Source organism: Xyrauchen texanus, unplaced genomic scaffold (genome assembly GCF_025860055.1).
Source record: "Xyrauchen texanus isolate HMW12.3.18 unplaced genomic scaffold, RBS_HiC_50CHRs HiC_scaffold_827, whole genome shotgun sequence".
Taxonomy (NCBI): Eukaryota; Metazoa; Chordata; class Actinopteri; order Cypriniformes; family Catostomidae; genus Xyrauchen; species Xyrauchen texanus.
The window spans coordinates 6,751-20,189 of NW_026266827.1; the positions used below are offsets into that span (position 1 = coordinate 6,751).

Sequence of the window (13,439 nt, forward strand, 5' to 3'; positions counted from 1 at the left end):
TAAAAGCAGCAAGATGTGTGAATTTTCATTCATTTTCAAAACTAAAGCTTTGAGCCAAGAGTGTAGGCTTTGAGTGAGTTGAGCTGACACTGTCAAAATGCATTCAGTGCTAAGTTATCCATAATGTTCTCTCACTCCATGATCAATTTCACAACACACATTGTTTCAAAGCAGCTTTACAGATAATTGTTCTGTAACATAACTTTAGCAAGCTTACCGCTCTGATGAATTTCTCAGAGAGAGCACATTTGGAGCCAAAGCTTTTGGTCTGTAGAGTCATGTTCTCCTTGGTCTGGGAATCAAAGGTTGGGTTCTCGATGAGAGCGTTCACAAACACCCACACATGGTTCTTAACCTGGAAAATTAAAGAAAATTGTTCCTTAATAAATTAACTTGAATTGAATTGTACACAGCACATAAAATCTCTGATTTAATCTGACAGATATTCTAACAGATGAATGTGTTAAGTAGTGAACGCTTACCTGGAATGGTTTAACGGAGACTCCAGCTTTGTTCTTCTTCTTTACCACTTCAATTAGCTTTGCCACTATTTGGTCCACGACATAATCAACATGTCTGCCACCCTGAGAAAACAAAAAACTCTTGAGTATAACACACCTTTGACATTTATAAAATGCATCTTAACACCAGAGCAGAGGGAGGAAATGACAGATACTGATGTTTGTATAACAAACGCTGAAGCTATTACAGGGTTATCACAAAAACCTCTATTCAAATTTACATTCAGCTTTTTTTCTTGAATATTTGAGGCATTGTGTGTTTGACTACAGCTGTGTTGCTGGATAAACAAGAGTGTGTTTGAGAGACCTTAGTAGTAGCGATGCTGTTGACAAAGCTGATCTGCTGAAAACCCTTCTCACTCATAGTGAGACACACTTCCCAGCTCATTCACCGCCTCATTCACCACCTTCAGAGAAACACCCGTCTCATCCAGCTTATCCTTCACATACAGATCCACATAACTGCGGAAACCATTCACCTGCAGCACAGGACACAAACACATGCTCTCACAGTCTGGCTACATCTATTAATTTCATCACACTTAGGGCCCAATGAAATCGGTTTTATTTTTCACCAAATTCCACTTTAATTTTTCTGAATTCAGAGTTTTAAAGTTTGATTACATTTTAAACTGTATTACTGTTTACAGTAACAAAAACTGTAATCAAATTAATTTATAGAGTTTTAATCAAATTAAAACAGAACAATTACTTTTCAACATACCATTGCATTATTTTTATCAAATGATGAGCTTCTATAGGGATCCTCAAACCAAAATTTAGGTTTTTATTTATTTACAGTATTTACATATTTTGTCAAATACAAATACTGTAGAGAATCACAGTATTAATGAAAGTAAAAATGAATCTCTTGCTTGAGATATTGCTTAAATATAAAGTAATTATTATTGAAATATTATTATTATCATTATTATTACTACTATATTGAATATTACATTTCGATCAAAAGTAATATACTTCAGTCGCATTTTTCAGTTTCAGGTGTCTAGTTAAATGGAGATTTTATTATTATTATTTTTATTTCACCAAGTGCCCCACCAAGAGCGTAGAACCACACATTATAGCGTCACAGTGAATAAAGTGCCCTGCTCTTTGTCATTAATACAAACACAGAGCGCACGTGATGTTAATTATGTGGTTAGTGTTAGCAGTGGCTATTTGTTTAATTCAATCTCATGCTTTTGTGGTTTAATCATTCAACTAGGACATATCACAATTTTAGTTTGATTAATTGTGCATAAATATGCTAATTTCTGTGACATTACGCGTTCTATATAAATTCTATTTTTAGGACTGGATTCTGCCACTCTGTCCTTGTTTTCCAGTAATGCAGAAATCATAGGGCCCTACACACTGTTCTCATGAATAATTACTTATTGATGAATAGAAATGAGTGACAGGAGACTTACAGGCAGTTTCTTTCCATTAAGCATGACTTTAACACCCCTACATGAGCCCGCCACATCATATGCTCTGCTGGTCAGCAGAGCCACGATGTCCTTGTCCAGTTTCTCCATCTTGAATTTGGCCAGATCAGGCTGGAACGCGACACGTGTGAAATCTTCTCCATCAAAGAACTTGATCTTCGCCTCACTGGTCTTTGTCATGTTCTCGTGCCACGCCTGTGGGAAAAATGAGCAAAGACAAACTCAAGGTAAATCTTTAAGACATCAAGTTATTTGTCTGTAGGAAGGATGCTCAACAATCAAGTCTGTTTAACACAATCATAAGAACCTTGTCATATTCCAAATCTTTGATACTGTTAAGCAAGTCTGTACCTGTTTGAAGTTGCGTTTGTAGTCTTTGCAGGCCGTCTCCACAGTAAACTTTGTACTGAATATGTTACAGAGCTTAGCACCATAACCGTTCCTGCCACCTGGAGGATAAAATATTGAGTTAAGTTGTACATGTTTACACTCATTCTTATCCAGCACAGTGTCGCTGTAGCGCTGTTTGTCTGGAAATATTTTAATCTTGATTCCAATAAATCTTGCTATAATGTGCACAGTAAAAATTTTGTCAGATAACCTAAAAATTCTGTCAAAAAAAATCTTCAAGTTCTTCATGTAGTAACATCTAAGTTAACTGGTTTTATTCAATTAAAAAAATAATATTTAATCCAAGTCAACCTTAAAAATTAGGTTACACCAGAAATTTTTTTTTTAAGAGTTAGATCAAATTGAACTAGATACTTAGTAGAGGTCTGCAACCCGACGGGACCCGAGAACCCAGGCTGGGTTCGGTCAGTTTTTCAAGTAGGACTTCAGGTTCGGGTTTGTAATTAATGAAAAAATAAACAGGCTTACGGAACTTGTTTTGCACACGTGCTCTCACTCACAGATGCGTGAATGGACGAGTTAAGGGCCGTTCACACAGAATTTGTTATTGCGTGCCTCTGTTCTGTTTTCCCATTGTTTAAACATATGCTGGACCAATGTCTTTGACATTTGCACTGCATCTCGCTTTTTCCTCAGCAACTCGCACAGGGCCGGCATATTTTAAAAACCAAGTCAAGTTAAAAAGAACGTCAAATTGTCAAAAATGCATGTTGAGAAACCTGTACTCTGTTTCATTCTATACGCTGCATCTAGATTGTTTTCAGTACAGTTGTCACAAATATTCAACATTCTGAACAATTTCAGGCTGCATAAAGGGGACTGTTGCATTGTTTAATTTTATTTCAGATTGTTCTGCACCACATGAAATTTAAGTGCATAAATGGTAAGTCAATAATTTTTTCCCTTTCTGCTCTTGTGTACTAAGGGGCTGCTGTGCCTTGTTAAAACTGTGTTTACTGTTTCAGTACTGTTACGAATGTTGCCTATATGCTTACATAAAATATAGTCTATTGCAACAGTCCTTGCCAGAAGAAGAAATTAGATAGTAAGCAATTTCGTGTTTGGGATTAAAATCTGACTGTATCATTCAGGCCAGGTAGCATATGCAAACATGACCTTACTATGCCACATGGTCTCGGTATAGTCAGGTATAATTTTAAGGCCCGCGCATACCTCTAATACTTACGATAACTTTTGCAGACAGATTACCATTTTTTTTGCAAATAGTAAGGTCATGGTTGCATACAATACCATAAGTCACAACAGTAAGTTGCATTTAAAATAACTTTAATATTTTTAATTTCTCCCATGGGAGCCCATGAACAATGTCACAAAATGTGAGGTATATGCATAAACTATGAGTTATGACTGGTTAGATAGTAAGGGCTCTATTTTCATTAGTGCACAAAGTGCAGCTTCGACCTTGTGCTATATCTTATTTAATATTCACAAGAGTGCTAATTCTAATTTTGTGCCTGCATAAAACGCAAGTGGGCGTGGGAGGGATCATTTATGATCTAATTTGTATCGGTATTTGTACACCTGTGATGTTTAAGTCACTGCAAAAGGTGCAGGTGGAAGAAGTTGGAGAGAGCAAAATGTTTAATTTGGATAGACTTTTGTTACCACTTTATATGTATTACATTTTCATTTCAGTTTGAAGTATAATTTGAAATTAGAAATAATTTTGGTTTAAATGTTTTAGTGTTTCAATAAATGAATGTAGAATCAAAATCTATTTCGACCTGTAGAATTGAAGTGTGTGCCGATACAATCACTGTTAGTACTTGCCTTGATTTGTGTTTCAGTACATGAAAATGATTAATAATACTTCTCAATCAATCTCTATAATTTAACAGAGCTGAAAATCCAATTCCTGAAGAGAACCACATTTCCATGCATATAAAAGGAGTGTACCACTGTCATACAAGACTGACATTCAAAAAGGACGCAGTTAATACACAAAAAATGTAAGTCCATATTTCTATTTTTATAATTAATTACATACAGCCTACCTACTTCTTATGTGCTATCTTTATTAATATTGCTGGATATTACTAAAGCTTCAAAATACTGCCGGTGTAATGTAAGTTATGTTGTATGTGCAAGTAGTAAATATTTTTTTAACTAAAACCTTCATTTGAATCAGACCTATGCCTCATTAAAAATATAGTCTTTTCGAGTGGCGTCCCCTTCGCGCAGTGCCCTTTAAGAGCGCAAAATTCTAATTAGAATTTGCCCCTTATATCGTATTGTTTATTTTTCAATTTGAGGTGTTCCCATGCTTCAAACACAACGTATGAATCCCAGCATGTTAATTTGGCGGTTGTGTCTCCTTATGGATAATATGGATTTAACCTGTTGATACGTAATCGCCATGACGCTGGTAGTGGCGTCACTCTGCTTACGTTTAATATATAATTTACCGTCTATAAATGTAATTAATATGAACAAATTATACATCTTTTCAAAGGACTAAGGGTTCAACATTGATATCTGATCTCTGTTTCACGATAGCAATGCTTCAGAAACAGCAATTTAGTTATTCGTGCAGGAGTACAAATGAAAACCTGCGATATCAAAAGCGGGACTTCATACCTTTATTATGAAAACGCTAATCGCCAGATGAATCCAGTTCAACACACTCCAAACATGAAGCAGGGTTTACCGGTGTTACATTATCATGACAACAAAGTTGGAATACTGTACATTATGTCAGGAACTCTTTTATGACACAATTATGAGGAACTGAGCTCAGGGAAAATGGGGAATGTGGGAATGCACAGTCAGGGAATACACTAAATGTCTTTTAATTAGTCCAGAAGGTAATTCCAAAACAATCCATAAAGTTATTCCAAACTGAAAACTCCAAAAATGTCCCAAAGAGCCAATAGGGAAAAAAAGATGAAGTCATACCGACAGAAGATCCAAAATGTTCCAAAAGGTCAATGCAAAAATGCAAAAGGTTTAGAAACCTCAAAGAGTAAAAGAGTGTGTAAAACAGTTAAAGGATGGGCAAGGAGGAGGCTGAGAACCGGCTTGTCAACATAAATAATATTTTAATGTAAACTTAAACCAAAAGCACAAACATAAACACACATGACGGACATGCCCGTAATTCTCTCTCTCGAACCATTGTCACCGGCCGCCTTTATCCCTCGTGCGCCTCATCAGGCCGATTGGGGACCGGGCGCGATATTCCGACCGGCCCGCCCCCTCCGCTCCACACTCCTCCCGGCGTTATCTCAGGCCGGGTGCCACCGGCATGACGTACACCCCCATCCCTGGGGCGGGTGTATCTTGCATCCAGCGTGGTCATCCCGCCTTCCTCGCCCTGGGAGGAGACAGGAGGGGAAGACAACAACAACAAAACAAAATAGGCGAGGGAAAAGGCCAACACGGTGCGACAGGGAGAGAGAGAGGAGAGAGAGAAAAAGCTCAATCACCGGTTCTCTGATGTACCGTCACGTGGTCCTCGAACACTCCTTCACACTCAGGCGGATAACAGCCGCTCCACCCCGGGGCAAACCGGAGTGAAACCGTCGACCCCCAGCGGGCAGAACGCGCCTCCGCTTTTCTGGCGGCAAATGGGGACACTCCTCCGCCCCTGGCAGCGGCTCTACCGCTCCGGCCGGTCGGACAGTTTCTTCCCTCCTCCCTCGCGGATGGCGGTCTTCCCTCGACCCCTCCACGTCTCTGGGGACGCCAGGCCCCTCCTCCGCCCCAGCAGCGGCTCCCTCGCCCAGGCGGTCGGGGTATCCAGTCCCCACTTGCCCCGCGGACGACGGCCGTACCCGCATCCGGGCGGTCGGGCTACTCTGTCACCCGGCAGATGGCAGCGGCGCTCCCCTGGGTGGACGGCAGTGTCGAGGACTCTGCGACCAGCATCCCTCCTCCTTCCCGGGTTTCGGCACCAATGTAAAACAGTTAAAGGATGGGCAAGGAGGAGGCGAGAACCGGCTTGTCAACATAAAAAATATTTTAATGTAAACTTAAACCAAAAGCACAAACATAAACACACATGACGGACATGCCCGTAATTCTCTCTCTCTCGAACAATCGTCACCGGCCACCTTTATCCCTCGCGCGCCTCATCAGGCCGATTGGGGACCGGGCGCGCGATATTCCGACCGGCCCCGCCCCCCCCTCCGCTCCACAGAGTGTCTTCAAAAAACAAAAGACTAGAGAAGTTGGTCTCAACATATCAAACACTGAGCATAGAACAGAGGAACAGAGCAACTTAAATACACTCACAGAAAAATGAGGCACAGGTGAAAACAATAATACATGATACAAAGGCGGGAAACTGAAATGAAATGCACTGAGGGCCTCTAGTGCCCAAAACTAGTCCATAAACCTAACACATTACACAGACAAGGCTAGTAAGTGATTTTATCACACTGGAGTCATGTTAACACATATAATGTTTAAAGGGCACCTATTATGGAATTTTGAAAATTACCTTTCATGTAGTGTGTAACATAGATTTAAGTGAACAAAAACATCATGCAAAGTTTTATATATGAAAGTTCACCATAAAAAAGTTATTGTATCTCAAAAGTAGGAGTCGACTCTGTGTCAATGTAATTAATCAATTTTCCAACGAGTCATTTTCCTTTCCGTTGTGACGTCAAGACAAAAATTATCAAATTGTCCGCGTCCACTCATTGTGCGCGCAGACACCAGGGAAAACTTGAAAACATCTTGTCGACAACAAGACGCTGTGTTCTGAAGTGCACATCAAAAGCAACCTTTTTTCACTGCCCAGGGACGAGCATGTGAAGAATCAGTGGCTAGAGTTTATATTTACAACTATACCACACAAGTATAGCCCGAACCTTGTGCTGTGTTCGCCTCATTTTAATGACGACTGCTTTACTGAACATGAATGCTTTCAAGTGTGGATTCATGAGCCGGTTGATACTGAAGGAAGGTTCAGTACCAAGTTTATTTGGATCAGCTTCCTCCTCCGAATCACAACCTGTAAGTATTATTAATAATTGTTGCTTTTATGTGTTTTTAGCATGCTTAATAAGTATTTGTGTGTGTTGTGTAAGTTACACTCAGTGCAGCTTCTAGGTCTCCAATGTCAATTTTTTTGAAATATGTGAAATGTTTGTCAATGTTATTGGAGTTGTCATAAAGAATAGAGCAATAACTTGTAGTAATACAGTGCTTTACCAATATGTTTATGCTTTGGGCTAACGCAAACAATAACTGATTGGGTGTTTACCACCGAACTTAGGGCTATGATCGCTAACATATATCAACTCAAATTCCTTCTCTGATTTTGATTTTTTTAACTACAAAGAGGTGATGGGCGTTCCGTTTCCGACAATCTCTGCAGAGTATACCAATCACAACTGACTGGGTCATCTGACCAATCACCGCAGATTAGCGTCCACGCAAAGGAGGGGTTTGGAAAAATGAGTCGTTGAACGAATCATTTGGGAGTCGGTGAGCAAATCAGGTAAACATAAATGCATATTATAAGACAACATAAGTGTTTTTTGTCATTGCATGCATGTAAAACTGTTGTTGGGGACTCCCAAAACAATATTAGGAACATTTTAAATGCCATAATAGGTGCCCTTTAAGTATTATGGCTATACTTTTGAAACAGTGTGTAGTTAATATTTAGTGTATTGGTGTAACGCAGTCTCAGGTTGATTGGGATCCATGAGCAGTCTTTTATTTAGAGACAGGGTTAAGGTCAACAAACAGGCAAGGTTCAGATATGGGGCAGACTGGTGTTTTTTTTTTTTTGTTTGTTTCTTTTATTTGATAGGGACAAAGCATGTTGATGAACATTTGTACAAAATACAAGATGTAAACAAGCCGGATTATAGCAGTATTGCTAATTTACGTCCGTAGTCCCTAGGCAGGTACACACAAATAACAAATACTCACAATACACAAGACTCAATAAAAAAACACAATACATAAAAACACATCACAAAAATTACTAAGAAAAATGTTTACACACTTGATTTTTCATAAGCCACTTAAGATGTTCTTTAAAAGTGTGATAAGTAGAACATTGTCATATTGACTGTGGCAAACTATTAAAATATTTGCTCTCTATCACTGATAAAACTTTCTGGCCAAAGGATGTTCGCCTATTTGGTACTTCCCAGTCCCCTCTACTGACAGACCTGGTACCAATACCACAATCTCCCCTCTGTTTAATAAACTCCTTCAATGGAGGTGGAGCAAGGCCATGCCAGACCTTATAAACAAAGCACACATAATTAAAAAAATTTAAATTTTCAAAACTCAATAGATTATGTTTCTTATTTATATTACAGTGGTGAAATGAAAGGGGTTTTTTTGTCAAACACTTTTATCGCCTTCTTATACAGTATTTCTACTGACTTAAGAATTGAGTTACTCAGTAAAAGACCAACTACTGAAGCAATACTGCATATGTGAAAAAATCATTGAATATAAATACAACCTTGCAGGACCAACTGTCAAAAAGGACCTAATATACCTAAAATTCTTTAAATTAAATTTCACAATATTAGACAACTTTTTTACATGGCTTTTAAAAGTGAGAGTAGAATCTAAAGTAATCCAAGATACATAAACTCTTTCACAACTTCTATTTCCTCTCCTCCCATAAATACATTTGAATGCGTCATCTCTACTAACCGTTTTGAAAACATCATACACACAGATTTTTTTTGGTTCAATATTAAACCTGTCCTAATAAGCCAATCCTGTACATTAGTCATAGCAGAGGTCAAAGTAATCGATGCTTTTTCAAAATTATTTGCATGGATATAAATAACTACATCATCTGCATATAACTGAATATTTACATCTTTACATACTTCAGGTAAATCATTAATGTAAATTGAAAATAAAATTGGTCCTAAAATAGAACCTTGTGGAACCCCCTTGGAGCAAGCAATATATGAAGATTTCACACCATCAATACATACACATTGTTTCCTATTTGAAAGATAAGATTTTACCCAAAGTATTGCTTCCTCTGAGAAATTAAAATTTGTTAGTTTAGATAAGAGCACCTGATGGTCAACGGTGTCGAATGCATTCTTTAAATCTAAAAAGACAGCACCCACACACGCATTCTTATCTAATAAGCATTTCACTCTCTCAACAAACAAACTGTTTGCTGAATCTGTTGAGTAATTTCTACGGAAACCAAATTGCATTGGATGTAAAGAATTAAAACCCTTATTTAGATGATTAGTCAAAAGATTTGATACCCATTTTTCTGCTACCTTAGATATAATAGGAAGAATACTAATTGGCCTATAATTTTTCAAATTTAATTTATTTCCAGATTTGTAGATTGGGACAACTGTAGCCATCTTCCAAGCAGATGGAACAACTGCTTGTTTGAATGACAGATTTACCATATGTGTTATTGCATAATAAAGAATCTTTATTTGTTTTTAAAAATGTTGTGTCAAGCCCATACACATCCTTTGCTTTGGAGCTTTTTAATGCATCAATGATATTTGCTACTTATAACTCAGTTATTTCATCTATTTGAAATATCGGTTGATCAATTTGTATAGGTCTATATGAAATGTATTTTACAGTAAAACGCTGGGTTAATTCATCCACTGAATTTCTAAAATGTGAATTAAAATCTGTGGCTATAGATAAAGAGTCTTTTACTAATATAGTGTTAATTTTAAGTTCAAATGTTGTTATAATATTCTTTTGTTTACCAACAAATTTATTAATGGTTTGCCAAATGTTTTTCCCATCCCTTTTGGCCCCTCAATAATGTTCATAAAAAAACTTGCTTTAACCTTTCAGTAAAGTCTGAATTACTTTATTCCTCATAGAGGTGTATTTATATCGATCAGTTAGGAGACCAGAATTCAGTGATTTTTTAAGGAGCTGATCTCTCTCCTTCATCAATTTCCTACATTCATTGTTAACCCAGGGTAATGTATTTTCTTTTATTTTTGTTAACCGTCCCCTTCTAGTAAACAATTCAAACACCTCTTTAACCTGTTCCCAAAAAATAATCAGAGCCTCTCTCTAAATTTTCACTTTGCAGGACTTCACTCCAATCAATGTCTTTTAAAGCTATTTCAAGATTGCGTTGCTGATTTTTAGGGACTATATCACGATGGGCAGTATTTTTAAATGAATTTAAAAAGCGTTGCTTTGTTAGTTTTCTTGAAAAAAATATTACATTATGGTCAGACAGCCCTGTCAACAAATTATAATGCTTTAAAATTCTTTCAGGTTTATTTGTAAACAATAGATCTATTTTAGTTTTAGAATGAGGGCTTATTCTAGTAGGCTGTTCTATCAGTTGTGTAAAATTAAAATATTCAAAAATCTGTTTTAAATTTTTCCTGTCCTTCCTTTCATTCCAATTTATATTAAAATCTCCCATGATAATTATTTCTTTTTCAAGTCACAGTGATTAAGAAGTTGTTTCAATTGGTCATAAAAATCCATATTTGCTGAAGGTTTACTGATACATACAAATTAAAATAAAAGACATTTCTGCAGAAAGTGTGATATCCACACCAACACACTCAAGACTAACATCACTTGGCCATTCAATTTGATTACATTTTAAAGTGCTTTTTATATAAATTAAAACCCCTCCACCCCTCCCCTGCTCCCCATCTTTCCTAAAAATATTATATCCAGGCATATTTACTACTGAATCTGCAGATGAACAATTTAACCATGTTTCTGATAATCCTAGAAAGTCAATATTGGAATTACAAAGTAAATGTTCAAGTTGTTCGCGTTTAGGAGTCATACTCCGGATGTTTAAATGTCCGCCAAACAATCCTTTCATTTTGCATCGTGTATCCCAGACAATTTTAGCCTGATTCAGGGTTTGGAAAAAATGTGTTAATCGATGCCTTTTCATTACCGGATTCCTCGGTTTAAAAGATCCGTTTAAATGTAGGCCTACATTCAAACAGGTAGATGCCGTAGGCAACCGAAGTCAAACACTCACCACCAACAGGTTCGACACTTTGCAAGCTAGCGTGCACATCAAACAAATGCGCTGGATCCAGTCCACTCCGCTGAGTCCGCTCACAAACGCCTCCACGGCTAGACACACCAGCAGTAATAATGTTCGGGAACCCCATGAGAGCCGGCACCAGAAGTCCAGCAGAATCAGGCCACAACGCCGCCCGTGCCGGCACTCCCAACAAGGAATCCACACTCAAGCCAACTGCACCAGAGAGACCACACCACGACACGGGAGGCTGGAGCCCACGGAAAACCAGGGAAGGAACAGACGCGGCCAGACCAACGAGAGTTTTTGCACTACTGAGTACTGGTCGGCGCTGCACTGTCTATTGTCCTGTTCATTGTCAGTAATTTGTTGTACTGTCCTGTACTTTTTGCACATGTTTGCACATGCACTTTATATAGGTATATATAGGTAGTTTATATAGGTATTTTATTTCGTGGTGTAGTCTCATGTGGTCCTATGTTGGTCCTTTGTTGTTTTTATGTAGCACCATGGTCCTGGAGGAACGTTGTCTCGCTTTTGCTGTGTACTGTACTAACTGTATATGGTTGAAACGACAATAAAAACCACTTGACTTGACTTGACTTGAGACAGCTGTCATCATAGTTTACACAGCCATCGCCATTTGACCGCGCTGGAGACTGTACGCAGTCAAGGGCAATTTCCCCAGAGGCTTGTGAACCAGGATTGAGTTCTATATCTCCAGCCAGAAGTAATATTGATGCTAATTGAAGATATCCCAGTCGCGAGTTTTTGCTAGATGACAAAACCTTCTCATGAGGCACTGAGGTGACAAGCTGACTTTACATTCGCATTTTTTAGAATCTTAGAGTACAATACATGTTGACTCCTAAAAACCAGGGGAAAACGCAGTCGCTACTCTCTTTAACATATCGATGTCGCAATGATAGTACCAATACTGTTAGGATATACAACATTACAGTCCATTTAAAAAAAAGGGTTTTACTGAGAAATTGAATTTTGTTGATCGATTTTAATGAGAAAATTTGTGGTTTATTTGAACCACACGTGTGTTAGAGGCGATCGAGTTCATGGTCAGGCAGGCAGTGGATCGAGGCAGGCAGCTGATATAGAAGACGGGCAGACAGGCGTAGGTAACAAGGGCTGGCGGCAGGCAATCGTGGTCGTAGACAGGCAGGGTAAGAACACAGGAGATCTAATAGCAGGTTGATAAGTAAACGCTCAGTAATGCAGCCAAAACAAACAAGACTTCGCAGTGAAGGCACAGACACGCGTGATTTAAATAGCGTGGCGATAATGGGGAACAGCTGCGTGCAATCGAGCCAGGTATGTGGGGTTATGGGAAGTGTGGTTATAGGTTAGAACTCGGGTGAATTAGATCTCTGGTGGCCGGTTGAGGAGGCGCCTTCACCGGCGTTCGTGACAGAGCCCCCCCTCCTGAAGCGAGGGGTGCGATCGACGTCGGGGTCTACCTCGGGGTGGGGGGGCCGGTTTCTCTGGGTTGATCCTGTGGAACTCAGTGATGAGGTTGGGGTCGAGGATGTCGTTTGCTCCGACCCAGGATCTCTCCTCCGGGCCGTACCCCTCCCAGTCCACCAGGTATTGGATTCGACCTTGCTGACGTCTGGAGTCCAGTAGACCCCGCACCAAGAATGCTTCTTCTCCGTCCACGAGCATGGGAGGGGTGCTAGGGTTGACTCCCTCCTCCTCAAACCGCGGACCACCGGCCGGTTTCAGCAGGGATACATGAAAGGTAGGGGAAATGTGATAGTCAGCGGACAGTTGGAGGCGAAATGACACAGAGTTAATTCTTTTCGAAATTTTGAAGGGACCCACATACCTGGGGCTGAGCTTCTTACAGGGTAAGCGGAGGCGGAGGTCACGCATCGAGAGCCACACCCACTGTCCTGGGGCATAGTTGGGACAGGGACAACGATGCCGGCCCGCTTGTTCCCTTGATCTTCTTACGGCCCGTTGGAGGTGGACGTGGGCCTGGTTCCAAACTGCCTCACTGCGCTGTAGCCAGCTGTTAACTGCGGGAACTTCAGAGGGCTCGCCTGACCAGGGGAACAGAGGAGGTTG

At 39.4% G+C, this 13,439-nt stretch overlaps 1 pseudogene; it reads right to left on the minus strand.

Moving 5' to 3' along the window:
- Positions 1–217: 217 nt before the first annotated feature.
- On the minus strand, positions 218–13,244 carry LOC127642787 (DNA topoisomerase 2-beta-like; annotated as a pseudogene).
- Between the last annotated feature and the right edge of the window lie 195 nt (positions 13,245–13,439).